This window comes from Callorhinus ursinus, unplaced genomic scaffold, assembly GCF_003265705.2.
Source record: "Callorhinus ursinus isolate GAN/ISIS: 27379988/994484 unplaced genomic scaffold, GSC_fseal_2.0 scaffold4, whole genome shotgun sequence".
Lineage (NCBI taxonomy): Eukaryota > Metazoa > Chordata > Mammalia > Carnivora > Otariidae > Callorhinus > Callorhinus ursinus.
In genome coordinates, this window is record NW_027397066.1 from 79,574,763 (window position 1) to 79,590,660 (window position 15,898).

The 15,898-nt window shown below is 37.1% G+C and overlaps 1 long non-coding RNA gene across 4 annotated transcripts in view; it reads left to right on the forward strand.

Moving 5' to 3' along the window:
• Window positions 1–6,215: 6,215 nt before the first annotated feature.
• LOC141372637 (uncharacterized) overlaps window positions 6,216–15,898 on the forward strand; it is a 309,547-nt gene continuing 299,864 nt past the window's right edge. For 2 of the 4 annotated variants that reach the window (XR_012377985.1, XR_012377984.1), the window contains exon 1: window positions 6,216–6,337. This is a non-coding gene — a long non-coding RNA (uncharacterized lncRNA). The remainder of the gene's footprint in view (window positions 6,338–15,898) is intronic. The other 2 variants (XR_012377986.1, XR_012377983.1) reach the window with 2 other exon arrangements.

Genomic DNA, 15,898 nt, shown 5'->3' on the forward strand with positions numbered 1-15,898 from the left:
AGAAAGAACAGAATGCTATCATTATGAATCCTTTATCCATTCACAAAATACAAATAACATGCCCAAGAAAGTCTAAGGAAACCAAGAAGCAGTCACATGAATAGCAAATGGAATATTATAGCAATGCAATATCGTTCAATACAAGAAGAGAATGGGCTGAAATAAACAATTTTCCTTGGCCTAATGCTACCTGACAGAACAGAAACACAAGCTGTTTGAAGAGCCATCTCTTCTCCTTGTCCCGTAAAACCTATTCGGCCTTAATATAGCTCCCCGCACAGAGGCTGAGCTCAATAAATATTTGTGGAACTCATAAAGAGTGTGGTGATAAGTACCAGTGAGAGCAGTATTAAAAATAGCCACTATTCCCAGATATTTCTTAGTGACTAGAGTATTTATTCTTAAGTAGGTGCTTACTGTGTTCAAAGTGTCTGGTATTCCAATTCCGGTATTCTCTCTCCTCAAGTTCCCTAAAGGATTTCTTTTTGTCTTTACATCGGCATATCTTGTATTACTTCATAAATAAAATAGAAGCCATCAATGAGAAGTGCCTAGGCATTTCCTCTTCGAGTTTTTGTCTGTTGCTGAAAGTACCCGTCCTTCCAAGTCCTGAAGTTCACACTTTTGCCTGGGCACTTTCCCCCCTCTTGAATTGCCTCATCAATTTTCTCTGTCTTTTCTGGATATTCTAGATATTTTAGCTCCACCTCTCTCTTACCCTTCACCATAGAAACATACTCAGTTATCCTCCTTCCATATTAATTTTTAAAAATGAACATGTCTTTTTTCTGAACTCTCATATCTTTCAAGTTAAGATTATCTCTCTCTCTTAGTCACCAAATTATTTAAAAGAAATTGCCCACCCTTGATTTCCCAATTTCCTCAATTCACCATCACTTAAGTCAACTACAATTGGACCTTAATGTTTACAATTCTAATAAAATGACACAAATCTCAGAAGAAATCCTGACTTCCAAATTCAACTGGACTGTTTCCAAATGGAGGTGCACATATTCTAAAGTAGACAGGAAACAACACACATGACTATAAGAACAGAATATCAGGCATTTGTCCTTCTATGCACTTGGCACAAAGCCATGAAGAGAAAACGTCTGTTAAATAGAATTATGTGAGAATTCCCTTATGAATAGAAGTATGTGTGTAGTCAAAATGTGCAGTACTCATAATACATTCTTATTTTTACATATCCTCCAAGCTTTTACTGCAAATACATGTTGCAAAAAGTACAGCATTTAAATTACAATCTGTTGTGTACTTTCTGTTATACTGCTCTGAATAAATATCTGAAACGCCTTGAGTGCTGAATGCCAAAGATGATTGAAATCCCTCTGAGCCATAAATTTAAAATGTGTTCTCTGTGATGGTGAGGATTTTTGCATTATGTAAAAGATATAATTGGATACTCTATCCTGAAAGGAAGACAGGATAAATTTTACAGAATTCTGCATATCTAATTTCCCTCCTTTTAAAAGTAGAAATAGGTTGTATCAGCTTACATGAAAGTGGAAAATAAAATATAAAATGATACAAGTCAACATCCATTTAGTTTTTTCTTCCTCTGATTCAAGTAGCCCCTAATTTTAACATTCAGACTAGCAGCTGACTTTTTGTTGATGCTATTGTTAAGTTCAGTCTAGCATCTTAGTGAATGAATGAGAATTTCAGTCTGTTGAGTGAGGAATTAGGTCCTCCTGAAATTTCAGAGTCTGCCAAACCTCAGAGACTCTGACCTTCTGCTACGACTGCCAAATCATAGCAGAGCCATTTTTCAGCAGTTTTCCAAACATGGGTAGCCAAAGAGATGAGTAGGCATTATACTGCTGCTTAAAACCTGTAATTTCAAGAGCACTGAATAGGCTAACAATTTCCTAAACATTTCCCAAGCAGACTAGAGAGAAACAAGCATTTAGAAAATTTATGCTTAGTCTTTAAAGGCTTTTAGGGGGCGCCTGAGTGGCTCAGTTGGTTAAGCAACTGCCTTCAGCTCGGGTCATGATCCTGGAGTCCTGGGATCGAGTCTCATATCAGGCTCCCTGCTCGGGGAGGGGGAGTCTGCTTCTCCCTCTGACCCTCCCCCCTCTCATGTGCTCTCTCTCTCTCTCTCATTCAAGCTCTCTCAAATAAATAAATAAAAATCTTTAAAAAAAATAAAGGCGTTTAGGGAGGGGAAAGTCATATTTTATAGAGGTAACTAATTTTTAAAGTAAGAATTATAAATTGCTGGGTAGTTAATCATCAAGAATGGGTTTGCCTGGTTTAATTACTACATAATAATCACCTATAAGCAGAGTCCTAAAAAGCATATGTTTGCTAAGAGGAGGGAAATAGGTGCAAGCATTAACTCATCCTGGTCACTGGTACAGCAGCACACAAGGGTTAATGGGTTAATAACAGGTGTAGGACGAGTGTGCCAGGGTATAAAGTCGTAATGGGGGGGCAGGCAATACAAGAGCAATGGGAAGAAGCAGAGGACATTTTTTAACCTCATAATTTTGTCTAGAATCAGCTCAACTGCCAGGTAAATGAAATGGGAACTGTGTGTGTGTGTGTGTGTGTGTGTATGTGTATGTGTTTAGGATCAGAGATAATGTTTAAAATCATCCATTTCAAGAAATACTGCCAATCAAATGGAAAGATGACTGACATGTTTGTTCCATTGGCAGATGGTTTAGATGTTGATTTTGTTAGTGTATAAGCTGTTTGGCTTGGGTGTCTACATACTGCTTTTTAAAGGTGACTAAAAATCTCTGCACCTGCCAAATCTCATATTTAACATTCAACAGTTGGTGGTGATGGCAGGAATATCATTCAGAGATAAAAATCTCTATTAGTCATGCTATTTTAGGTGGACTATTATCAAAACCTAAGCAAATGGAAACCTGGATTAATTCAAACTTAAATTCAAGGTCTGATTTTTGTCCTCTGAGCCTGCTAAGACACAGTCTAATAGTCAGCACTTAATCGACTTCACAAAAGCATCATAGTAACATGAATGGATAATCTAAGACCATAATAAACAGTGGCATTTACTATACTTTAATAACCATAATGACCTGCAAATGTAGAAACATCAGTCCCCAAAATTTTGGGAGCTGCTTTTGTTTCAACATATTAAGCCCTCCAATATGTTACAATAAACTCTACTGTATTTTTTTGGTTTCTAAGTTGTATCATAATTGGGCTATATATTTTTATTCAGACCATATATTTAGAGACATCTGATTTCAAAAAAGCAAGCAAAAGTGCCTTGTAAAAATGTCATATTGTTTATATCATGCCTCCACATACTATCATAGCTATTGATTAAAATGTGATAGCTTTTTTTTAATTAAAGAAGGAATCATTCAACATACTGCATGGAGCACTGGGTGTTATACGCAAACAATGAATCATGGAACACTACATCAAAAACTAATGATGTAATGTATGGTGATTAACATAACATAATGATAAAAAAAGAACGAAAAACAATGTAAAATAAAGAAGGAATCAAATATCACTGATTAAAAGTAGATACTATTTTAATACAAATGTATATATTGTACTTTTAAATGCATTATATTTGCAAAAAACTATTACATCTCTTGAAGATTTTTATCTTTTCTTATACCAGAGAACAATGTTCAATGTAATAACAGCAGCTATTTTAGCTATTAATAGCGACTGTGTACCAGGCGGTGCTGAGGGTCAGGAATAAAACATTCAAAAAGAAAGTATTTTTCTGCTTTGGCAAAGTTTGAGGTCTAACCATTCATTTAAGAAAACTGTATACAATGACAGAGGGCAGCCATTCTTTTTTTTTTAATATTTTATTTATTTGAGAGAGAGCATGAGAGAGAGAGAGAGATCACAAGCAGGGGGCAAGAGTAGGGAGGGAGAAGCAGACTCCCCACTGAACAGGGAGCCCGATGTGAGGCTCGATCCCAGGACCCTGAGATCATGACCTGCGCCAAAGGCAGATGCTTAACCGACTGAGCCACCCAGGCACCCAGAGAGCAGCCATTCTTTACCACAACTTGTCTGCAATATTAAATCTATTGCCATGCCAAAGAAATAAAATGGTTTAACATATTGAAATCCTTTTTTTAAGAATTGTATTTTAAAAACAAAACAAAATTTATTGGTTAAAAGTGAATTTCACTTTTATGATTCTAAAATTGCAAGTTGGTCTACTATTTAATTACTGCCAAAAAAGGAGTGCTATTCAACCTCACTAAAAAAACAACCTCATTGTTTTTGTTAGATACAGAGCAACACTTTTTTGACTTACAACTTAATTTTAGACACAATTTTGAGTCATTTATTTACTTCTACATATGACTTGCAACCCACCTTATCCTGCAGGACATGCCTGTAAATTACAGTGCTCAAGGTTAAGTGGTCTATAGAGGCCATGCTGGGTTTTGTAATTGCCCTGAGTATTTAAATATACACGATATACTTTTTTTCCAGGCTGGAATTATTGTGGCCAGAATCAAGAGGCCTTTTTTATCTCTGAGTTAAAGCAGACTGCAAAGTTCCTGATGAGGAACTTTGGGACCAACTTTTCCCAATGGATATTTCTGAGTAGCAATGGAGTAGCTATCACCCCAGCTCCTTCTAGGGCTCCTCCTCCTTCCTTAGAAATGCTGGTCTGCTCCCAGGCCACATAGCAATAAAATGTGTGGCTCTGTTCTTCATCAATAACGCAAAGTAGTTAAACTCTCGGCACTTGTTAGGGAGCCTAACTACAAATTATAGCTGCTCGGTACCAATCAAAACTTTAGTTAAGAGAGTAGTATCTGTGGAAGGTTTCCTGAAATGTAATTCAATCCGCATAGAGGAACCATTAAAACCCACCCATGGATTATGTATGGCTGATGAACAGAGAAATGCTCACCTAGACATCCAAATGTTATCCCCCACAGAAACACCCCTAGTAAGTTGTGTTTCACCTTGGCATTGTGCCCTGGGCTTACACTGAAGGACTGTAACAAACAGTCTCATAAAACTCCTTGATGTAGTTGCTGCAACAGTTTCTTGAGGACACTGTTCACTATGTCACAGTGTCCTTTTTATTAGGACTCAAAGGAGGAATTTTTCTCCAGACTCTGTGACAGGAATAATTGGGCTTCTTCTAAGCAACAGGTGGGTTTCCTTTCTATGGGCACTGGGCAACTTGTTTCCCCTAACGTTGCCCTCTTTTCTTTGACTGCTTTGAAACTCGAGTCAAGTGTGTGGCCGGCCTCAAGCAAATTTAGAAGCCCTTAGGGCACTCTTGAATTCATCTCCTGTTTCCTTCTTTTGCTTTCCTTCTTTCTCATCTCCCCCATTATCTATTTATTTTTTTTACTTCAATTTATCTAAATATATAAAAGCTGCCCTAAATTCTTTTCTGGAAGAGGATGTGATAAATAAGGAAGATTAATGACATGAGATACAAACAGCATACATTTCCCATTTTCCCATTTCAGTCTTATTTTTTTGACTGAGAGACAAGAAGCCAGCTTTTGCCCCAGGAACAAAAACAAACAAACAAAAACCCTTATTCTTAATTTCTAATTGTAAAAGGACTCATTGGATTTGAAGAAGAAAATAAGATTGAGACTGTGAAATGAATCTTTTTCCTTCCAGTTGCAAGACCACATAAAGAATTCTCAGACCTAAGAGGAGCAGAAGAGAAAAGAAATTAGAGTAAGAAGCAATGTCGTAGCCTGTCTCTGTTCACATCCTCAGCTGACAGGGACTAACACCTGTCCTATCCTGGCTGGAGCTCTGGCAGTCAGCAGCCTCACAGAAGTGATCAAGAGGACCTTATAGGGATGTCTGGTTGGCTCAGTCTGTTCAGCGTCTGCCTTTGGCTCAGGTCATGATCCCAGAGTCCTGCAATCAAGCCCCGTGTCGGGCTCCCTGCTCGATGGGCAGTCTGCTTCTCCCTCTCTCTCTGTGCCTCCACCCTGCTCATGCTCTCTCTCTCTCGCTCACCCTCTCTTTCTTGAATATATAAAATAAAATCTTAAAAAGAAACAGGACCTTATAGAGGAGTAAGGGTAACCACTGACACCTAAATGCTTGTGGTCCTCAGACAGGCAGAGATAAACAGACAGTTCTTTGGCAGCCAGACCCAGGAAGATATCTTTAGAACTTCAGAGGCTGGGCATCAAAGGACAATGGTGTGCCTGGGGTTAGTGCAAGAGGGCTAGCAGAACAAAGGCCACAGATGTGCCAACACTGAGCGCTATACTGGGACAGTCTGTCTCCTGAGAAAAAGACCAGCATGGGCTTTGGATGACAGTGAGGCAGGATCGCTCCTCTCCAGCTATTTTCCTGATGGCAGGTAGGTCTCTTGGAGTTTAGAAACAGAAGCAGGATGAGACAGCAAGAGAGCCCCAAGAACAGGGAATGAAAATGAGACTGGGTTAAACTTAGAATGAATGACAAATACTTGTGCTCATGAAGGAAAACCCACCCAGAACCTAAATTAATCTGCCGTCAGGCAAGTTGGTACCTCAAGTGTAAGGAAATTATGAAGGGTAATATTTGAAAGTTACACTTTTCAATTTGTGACCAAAATATGTGTCTGTTAAGTAAATAATATTCATATTTGAATGTATATATAACTCTAATCTAGATTCTCTTCCTATCTCTCCTTTTTAGAGATTGTTCTTTCTGGGGTCGCCTGGGTGACTCAGTCAGTTAAGCGTTTTGACTCTTGATTTCAGCTCAGGTCATGATCTCAGGTTCATGAGATCGAGCCCTGCGACAGGCTCTACGCGGAGAATGGAGCCTACTTAAGATTCTCCCACTCCCTTTGCCCCTCTGCCAACCTTTCCCTCTCTTAAAAAAATGTTCTTTCTGAAGTCAGCAAGCATATAGTGTAATATGGATATATCTAAATTCCTATTTCCATTCTCTGTTCTTAGGTTCTGAGGAGCAGTTCCTGAACACCAGACTTCTTTTGGTTCATATGGCACAGCCTTCTCATAGTCTTCCTCCTACCGGTCTGGTTATTCCTTTCCTATGTTTTTACTGTCATAAATTTTGTATGTATGCCATTCAACTTTAAATGCATATTATATTCTCGGATGCCTGGTTGGTTCAGTCAATTAAGCGTCTGCCTTTGGCTCAAGTCATGATCCCAGGTCATGATCAAGTCCCACATTGAGTCCCGCATTGGGTTCTCTGCTCAGTGAGGAGTCTGCTTCTCCCTCTGTCTCTACTCCCTCCCCCCTGCTTGTGCTCTCTCTCGCTATCTTTCTCTCAAATAAATAAATAAAATCTTTTAAAAATGTATATTCTATTCTGGCCTTTCTCCTTCTCCTTTTATACCTCCTACAATGAAGATTTCATCCACTCTCTCAGTTCCCTCTCAGGCAAAATGAGATACAAATCTTTATTTGCAACCATATCTCTTTCAGACTCATATTCTAAACTCTAAATTGTTACCAGGATACTTCTAGTCATATGTCCTATTTATAGCCTCAAACAGGACATACTGAAACAAATTATCCACTTTCCCTAAAGCCTAATTCCATTGCCATGCTTCTGACTGATATCAAGTTACTACCATTCCTTCAAGCTCCTGAACAAAAATATAAACGTTGTCTGTTTTTCTCTCTCACCTACCATATAAACAAGTCAAAGACTTTCTAGCCTTCAGCCTTACATCCGAATCTCTTCACTCCAGTCTCACTGTCATTTCCCCAGTATACATTAGCCCCCATTACTCCATTTCCATAACTGGCTGTGGAGCAAAGAACAGAGATTTTGGTGTTCATATGAACTTGGGTTAGACTACCTTGTCAAATTTTAAATAAATTACTTAAAACTTAGTTTCATCATCTGTAAAATATAGATCAAAATAGCTGCCTTACGAGTTTGATGTGAGAACTTGACATCATTTATCTGGGGACTTAGCACAAGTCTAGGGTATCCACTTAGGACAATCAACCATCTCAGTTATTCCCACAATTGCTCCTTTCTTTCACCACAGGCTGCTGGGCTTACTGCAGAAAATCATACAATTCTGTAAATTCGGAGTCACAAAGAGTAGCTAGGCTCCCAATAATAATTCATTATTTTTTAAATAGATTTTATTTATTTGAGAGAGAGAGAGCAAGAGAGAGAGGGGCAGCAAGAGAAGCAGACTCTGATGCAGCCTGATGCAGGACTCATTCCTAGAACCCTGGGATCATGACCTGAGCCAAAGACACCGACTGAGTCACCCAGGCGCCCCTATGATTCACTGTTTTTTGTTTTTTTTAACCAGCTTCTTCTTCCTCTTTTACTTTCAGAACACTACTGGACCTTCACCATTCTCCATCAGCTGTCTTCCTGTTCTCATTCCATGTAATCTCAAGTATGTCTTTTGCCTTCAACCTTGCATACACAGTTGAGTCTGTCTGGTATCTCATCTCCCTGCTTTCACACCAATAACTTTATCTAGCTATGCCCCCTTTCTTACTCCCTTGCTTCCAGTTTTAGAAACAGAATTGTCCCTCCTTTGTTCATTGTCAACCCTTCCCCTTCTCTTTTGATCACTTCCCATCCTATGAAGTTTAGGAATTTGTTCTATTAATAATGCCTTTTCTCTGCTACATCCTGAATATCCATGTCCACTTACTCTTTTCCTTAATCTTTAAACACATTTGAATCTTCTCTCCCTAAAATGTCCCTCCTTGGTCGTTAAGACTTAAACTTGAGCCACCATGCTAGTCCTCTTTTGCCATTCCAGGAAGAATTTCTTTACAGGATATTCTTATTCACACTATATACTTACTCAATCCTGTATTTCTTAGCCTACTTGAATCAGACTTGCCTCTTTACCCATCGTCTAACTTAGATCATATCTAGGTGTTCAATGACCCGTCTATTTTAAAGTAGGCCTCTCTGCTGAATTTACATTTGCCACTCATCCCTTCTTGAATTCTCTCTTCTTTTGGCTTCCATGACCCTGCTCTTTCCTACTTCCAGAACTGTCCCTTTATAGTCTTTCTTGTGAGCTCAGTGTGCTTGGTGCTTAAGTGTTTACCTGCACTACTCTCAAATGAAATGTCATGTGTTTTCATACTTTGAACAATCACTTGCATGCAAAGGATTACCAATTATATATTTTTGTTTTCAGTCTCGAGCTCTTCTTTGAGCTCCAGCCCTACATATACAATTCTTGACTCAATTACTCAGCTACACGTCTTCATTTAACTCTTCCACAGGCACATCAGCTTCAACATATCCAAGAGAACTTAGCATCTTTTCACAAGACCTGTTCCTCCTCTTTCATTTCCAAGTTCAGTTACTGAAACTGTCATTGCAATAATCAGTTGCCCTCGTCAGAAACTAGTTTTTCTCTTTTCACTCCTACATCAAATCAGTGACTGAATCCAATATTACTAAGTTACTAAATGACTCTCCAGTTCATAACGCTTTCTCCATTCCCAGCACCAATGATATTATTCAAGCCCTTAACATTTCTCACCTGACCTAAAGAATATATTCTAAGTAGTAAGCATACGAAAAACTAATATAGTGGCATAGAGTGAACACTAGGAACTTTGTTTGTGTTCAAATACCAACTCCAATAACTTACTAGTTCTGCAGTCTTAGGAATGCATACAACCTCACTGTCCTTCATTCTCTCTCCATCAGGGAGAATGTGGCATCTTTACCTGGTCAACTGTTACTTATTTATTCCTCAAGGCTCAGTTAAGACATCACCTATTTAAGGATCCCTTCTCAGACACATCGAGTTAAATCAAAAAATCCCTTCTCTATAATATCTTGATATCCTTTGCAACCCCTACTTAAAGTTTATTATATTTCAATCTATTCTGCTGCAATATGTGTTTATTTAATGAAAATTAACTTATTTATGATTGTTAAATAGGGGAATGGTGTAATATAATGCAGACAGCAATATAATTCTAGTTCATTCATAACTTTTCCAAGCCTGCTTTTATTTTGAAGAGATTTAAAGCAAACTTTCTCACAGTTACAGAGAACATGTTAGTAATACATCAAAACCTTAAGGAAAAAGCTGAAAATCTAAGATCCTTACTCTAGGCAATAGGCTAGTTGCTTCAGAAATTGCTACACTTTCCACAACATTCATTAATCTAGGGAATTTGAAAAAGATGACATAACTATGAAGACATTTCTCGTATGTTAAACACGTTGGGAAAGATTTTTAAATTTTGATATATCTGGTCTGTTATGGGTGAATATTTTCAAAGTCCCTAGAAGGAAGACATAAGTGCAAGAGTTAAATATCCGCAAAGAATCAACTGGTTTAGTTAATGGATGCAAATGTCAGTGGAGGTATAGCTGTACTTCCGTTTTTGTTAAGATTGTCATTGCTTTTGTTAGTACTCTGCTTTTAAAAGTTACATAGGCTTTGAGTGGTCTGCCCAATCTTACTTGTTTTCCTTTAAGCCCTGTTACTTTTAATGGAAGTTTTTTAGCACAAAAGTATTTTTCAGGAACATATATATGACACTATTACAGGAACGCCTATACATTAAAAGAGTGCATCTGTTGTCCCATTAATCTGTAATTTCTGAGAGGGAGGACCATCAGGAAATAGCATTTGTACCATCATTCCCTAACTTAATATTGCTCGTGAACTGAATGAAACCACAGAAGATGCTGAATAAATGCTACTTCTTTTTTTCCTCATCTACTGTCCCCTTTTCAGTCTCCCTTAAATTCAGCTGAACCCAAGTCTTTGTGTAGATGCAACTTCCGTGACCAAAAACACTTCAAGCGCTTATCTGGTGAAGTCTGGGTCTCCTGACTTGAGTACTAAGGCTATTAGTCACTCCCAATTTCCTGTGCCAGTCAGTCAAGTCAGCTTGCTGTGTTCTTGCTGCACAATGTATATTAATTTGCTCCCTTATTTTGCCCATGCCCTTTTCTCACCATCTTCCCCAAAATGGACTCCCAACTCCACTCTAATGATCAAAGTCCCCAGGTTGGCTGTGGTGCCACCTCATCTCACTCTCTTCTCCTTGAAGCAGCTCTTGTGCTAATATGTAATGTGCATTTGTCATTAACTCTCACATACTATTATTATTCTTTTTGTTAACTATGGTCTAAACAGCATGAAGTTGGCCTGAATCTTACATTTCTTAGAGTTCCAAAGTCCAAGATAGAAACTTATATTTAATATAAAGCTGTTAATGATTTAAAAAAATAAAAATAAGAGAGCCAGAATAAGTCATGTTGGACTGAAGTGAAAACCTAGCAAATCAGTGAAGCATGCTAAGAAGTTGTTGTAATATGTATACATGTGAGGTTTTGTGGAACTGAACTCTCTGTATATCATTGGGAATGAGAAGGAAGAAAAGGAAAGAAAAAGGAAAGAAGGGAAATAGAATTACTTTAGGTAAATGAAGAATAAGGATGAATAAAAAATGAATCTAAGTTACAAGTTCCAATTAAGAAAAAAATTATCACATCACTGAAACAGACGACACTAAAATTTATTATAGGAAAAAAACAAAGAATGTGGACTTCTTTTTTCTATATTCAGGATGATGTGCAAGATGATGCAGTACAAAAACTGTACCTTGATTAAAATGCAATATATCCTTTATTCCTTAATCCTTTCTCTATCTTGCCTCATTATCTGTGAACTCTTATTAACCCTGGTAACTGATGCTCACCATCCCAAACCAACAGTTGATAAAAACAAACAAAATACCCTAAAATATTCCATATACATTCTACCCATGTAAACATTCCTAGTGTGAGAATCATTTGAATCCAAAATATGCTCATGGTGCCCAAGGGTAATTTAAAATACATTTTAAAATTCCCAGTGTATTAATAGCCTAGGCAAGAACTTAGAATGAACCTTTTAAAAAATTTAACTAATGTATGACCACTTGACTCTGAATTATATAATTTAAAGTAAGAAATTATTTTAGTTCACAACCACCCAGTTATTTGATTTAAAGATTTTCCTTTTTGTTCTGAAAACCAGAAGTAAAAGGATAAGAGTGTGTGTTATATTCACAAAATAATAATGTGAAACATCTCCTTCATTTCTTTTAGACTATAATAACTATATCAAGCTAATTTAGAAAATGACTACTTCACAGAACTCCCTGAATGAACATTTGCTTATTTTGTTTTATATGTATTCCCGCAAAAATCTCTTCATTGTACAACAAAATAATTTTAATTGAAAATCAAGAAATTAGAATTATTTCAAATCATTACATAGATCTGGAATGAATGAAACCATCAGATCTGACTACTCCTAGAGCCTAAAGTGTTGTGAGATGTGATGTATGCATTTCTTATTTATTTTTAGAGTGGAAGCTAGAAGATTGGCCCAGTACTCCTAGAAATGCATAAAATTCTAAAATTGTTTAAAATATTTTTTTGTTGTTAAGTGGAGTGATCGTGCCCTTCATTGATATTGTGGAATTATCCTAATACAATCACTATTTTGTCATTACATTTTTAAGAACTTTGATCTTAATGTGTTTCTTAGGCTACCTGTTAAGACTTTCTTATGGAACACTTTCTTAAGGAAAATTATATTTTCTGCAATAAATCTTCTAATCCACAGTTCAAATATAAAGCAATTGAGATTATTCCGCTCAGTCAGTCCTTGGATGAAGTCAAAGAAACAATTATATTTTGTGTTGTTTTGTTTTATTCTAGGCATGCCTTTGAATTTCATTATGGTAATAATGAAAACTGATATTTACCTGATTTATTTACTGATAAAACCCCTGAGTGGTTAGATTTGTCATCCATTGTGCCTGAAGCTTTATAGATATTAGCTCATGTAACCCTCCCAAACTCTATTAAATAACTAAGAGTACCATCCCTATTCCATAAAGGAAGAAATCAAGAGTTCAAAAAGTTCTATAACTTGCCCAACCACACATAATTAGAAAGCTGTCCGAATGGTATTTAAGCCTGTGTCTATCTTAAACTATAAACCTTATCCCATCTTGTGTGAGAGATCTTCTCCTTCAGTTTTTTCAAATGAAATTTACTTAACTTTATACTGTACTTTTTTTTTATATATGTCTTCTCTAATCATAAGCCACTCATCTTCATGATGTGTGTCCGAAACTACAACCTAAATGTAATTTAAAATGTTATTAAGAAAATGCTATTAATTCCAAATATTGTTAAGATTACATAGTAACATGCATTGTTCTGCTTCTCTCAGATCTACAATTTTAATGTCCTTAGTCAGAAATATTCAGCATGTACACTCTCATTCTCGTACACTTATAGGGGACTGTAGAGATAAAGGGAGATTTTTCATTGCTGGGAAAGAGGCCTGAGCGAGAGTTCAGCTGCCCATTTCTCAACTTACAGGCTGATTAGTTACAACAGTTCACCTAGAGAGTCATTGCCCAGGGCAGTGTTCAAAGTGATAGATTCTATGATATAAACTAGCTGAGGGACATTAAAGCAAGTAGCAGAAGAGGGTCTTTTTGGGGAGGAATGTGGTAGAAAACATGAAAAACAAAATGTACTTTGAGAGTCTCCTGGACCTGATGGGAAGGCCACCCATGGAAGTCCCCTCCTATTGTAACTGCACAAAGGAGAGCACCCTCCTTGGACATTTGCATCTATTTCATGTTCCTTTTTTTAGAGTAATGTGATTTAGCACTGGTGTCTGCTGGATAAAAAGAGTGTGATTAATGTGTTGTACTTCATGTTATAGCATATACTCCCATGTAAGTGATGGAAGACCCTCACATAATTGGATCTGAAAAGGAATAAAATGATGAAAAATTTAGCATAGCCTTTGTCTTTATATGCTTTCGTGGGGACAGCTGAGAGGTCAGGATACTTGGAGACGATGAGGGACATTTTATAGTCTCTGCTGGTAAAAATTTGTTTAACACAGTCTCATGATTAAAAGGAATGTGTATCCTGCTGTGGCACGAAGGTACAAGAGAAGGAATAATAAATTGGTGCCATTGACAAGATGTCATTTGTTATCTGCTTTAAAATGTCAGGTCATGTCATTGTGGTGAAATATTTTCTCTCTTGATGTATGTCTTACAAAGCAGGTTCAATGTTTGGCACTATTCTATTTCAATAAAAGAAAACAGCTTTTAATCTGGAAAGCACTGACACCAGGAGGAAAATAAGGTCAGTGGAGACTCTTACTTGGCCATTTCTCCACAACCCTCCATTAGCACTATATTCAATAGCCCAGTTGGTCCAAATTCTTTCTTTAATTTATCTTTTGAGGAGTGTAATTATCCATCTGCTCTCTTGGCCAAAGGCAGGGAGGAAAAGGGATTTTAGTATAGCAGGGTTACAAAAAGGCCAAAACCTGGTAACTGCACATCCTTATGTGGTATACTTATGAGACTGTTAGATTCTTCATAACTCTTTCTTTCCGAAAGTCTCAGAGTACAAACATAGAAAACAAAGCTGTCCTGGATTATATCAATTAAAAGTAAATGAAAAGAATTTTAAAAGACAAAAATGGAGAAAAATATGAAAGATGTGTTTGTGGGTTATAATACTGTTACACTGATACATAATTTCAATTACTATGAAACATGAATGAAGTAAAACATAGGACATTAAAAGACTCAGTAAGTTGTTTTCCATTTCTCATGTATCTACATTTTCAATATAAACTCATTATAGTGACCTTGGACAGAATATGTTTGTCTTGCACATACTAGACCAAGCTGGCATCTTGAATTATGGAATGATGTTCTCATTGAGCTGGAAGAGCAAAATCCATTTTTGATGGTAGGAAACAAATGACCCAACAAAGGACAAATAAGAAGGTGTCTTATTTCTTTTTGGATGTATCTTGGCTCAATATTTGACACAAAGCTCAAATTACAAGTGTTGAACTATAAAACCAGATAAAATAAGAAAGAGCAAAAATAGCTCTGACCTACTACTGTGTCATAAAGAAAGTCACTATAGTTGTGCTATAAGAATACTATTCTGCATATAACTCAGCATAAAGATTTGCCTTACAACGCTCACAATAAGTATTCTTACCATCTGTTACCATATAATGTTATTACAATATTATTGATGATATTCCCTATGCTGTACCTTACATCCCTGGAACTTATTTATTTTTAAGTGGAAGTTCCTACCTTTTAAGCCCCTTCACCTATTTTGCCATTCCCCCAACCCCCTCTCCTCTGGCAATCACCAAATTGTTCTCTGTATCTGTGAGTCTGTTTAGTTTTTTGTTGTTGTTGTTGTTATTGTTCATTTGTTTTGTTTTTTAGATTCTGTATGTAAGTGAATTATATGGTATTTGTCTTTACCTGTCTGACTTATCTTATTTAACATAATACCCTCTAGGTTCACCTATGTTGTCATAAATGGCAAGATCTCATTCTTTTTTATGGCTGAGGAGTATTTCAGTGTGTGTGTGTGTGTGTGTGTGTGTGTGTGTGTGTGTGTGTGTGTGTACCACATCTTTATCCATTCATCTATCAGTGGACATTTGGGCCATGTCTATATCTTGGCTGTCATAAATAATGCTGCAACAAACATAGGGATGCATATATCTTTTTGATTAGTGTTTTATTTTTATCTGCATATCTACCAGTAGGGAGGTTTTCACATTATACTCTTTGACATGCCAAGATATCATGGAGGATATCTCAGAGGCTTAGGGACGATTATTATGAAGAGATGAAAAGGTGGGCTTACCCACACTCAAACCCCACTTCAGACCAAGTGACAATTTGTTGTTGTTCTTTACATTTTTTAAAAAAGGCATTGGTTGGGGCATCCGGGTGGCTCAGTCATTTAAGTGTCTGCCTTCAGCTCAGATCATGATCCCAGGGTCCTGGGATAGAGCCCTGCATTTGGCTCCCTGCCCAGCAGGGAGTCTGCTTCTCCCTCTGCCCCTCCCTCTGCTCATGCTGTCTCC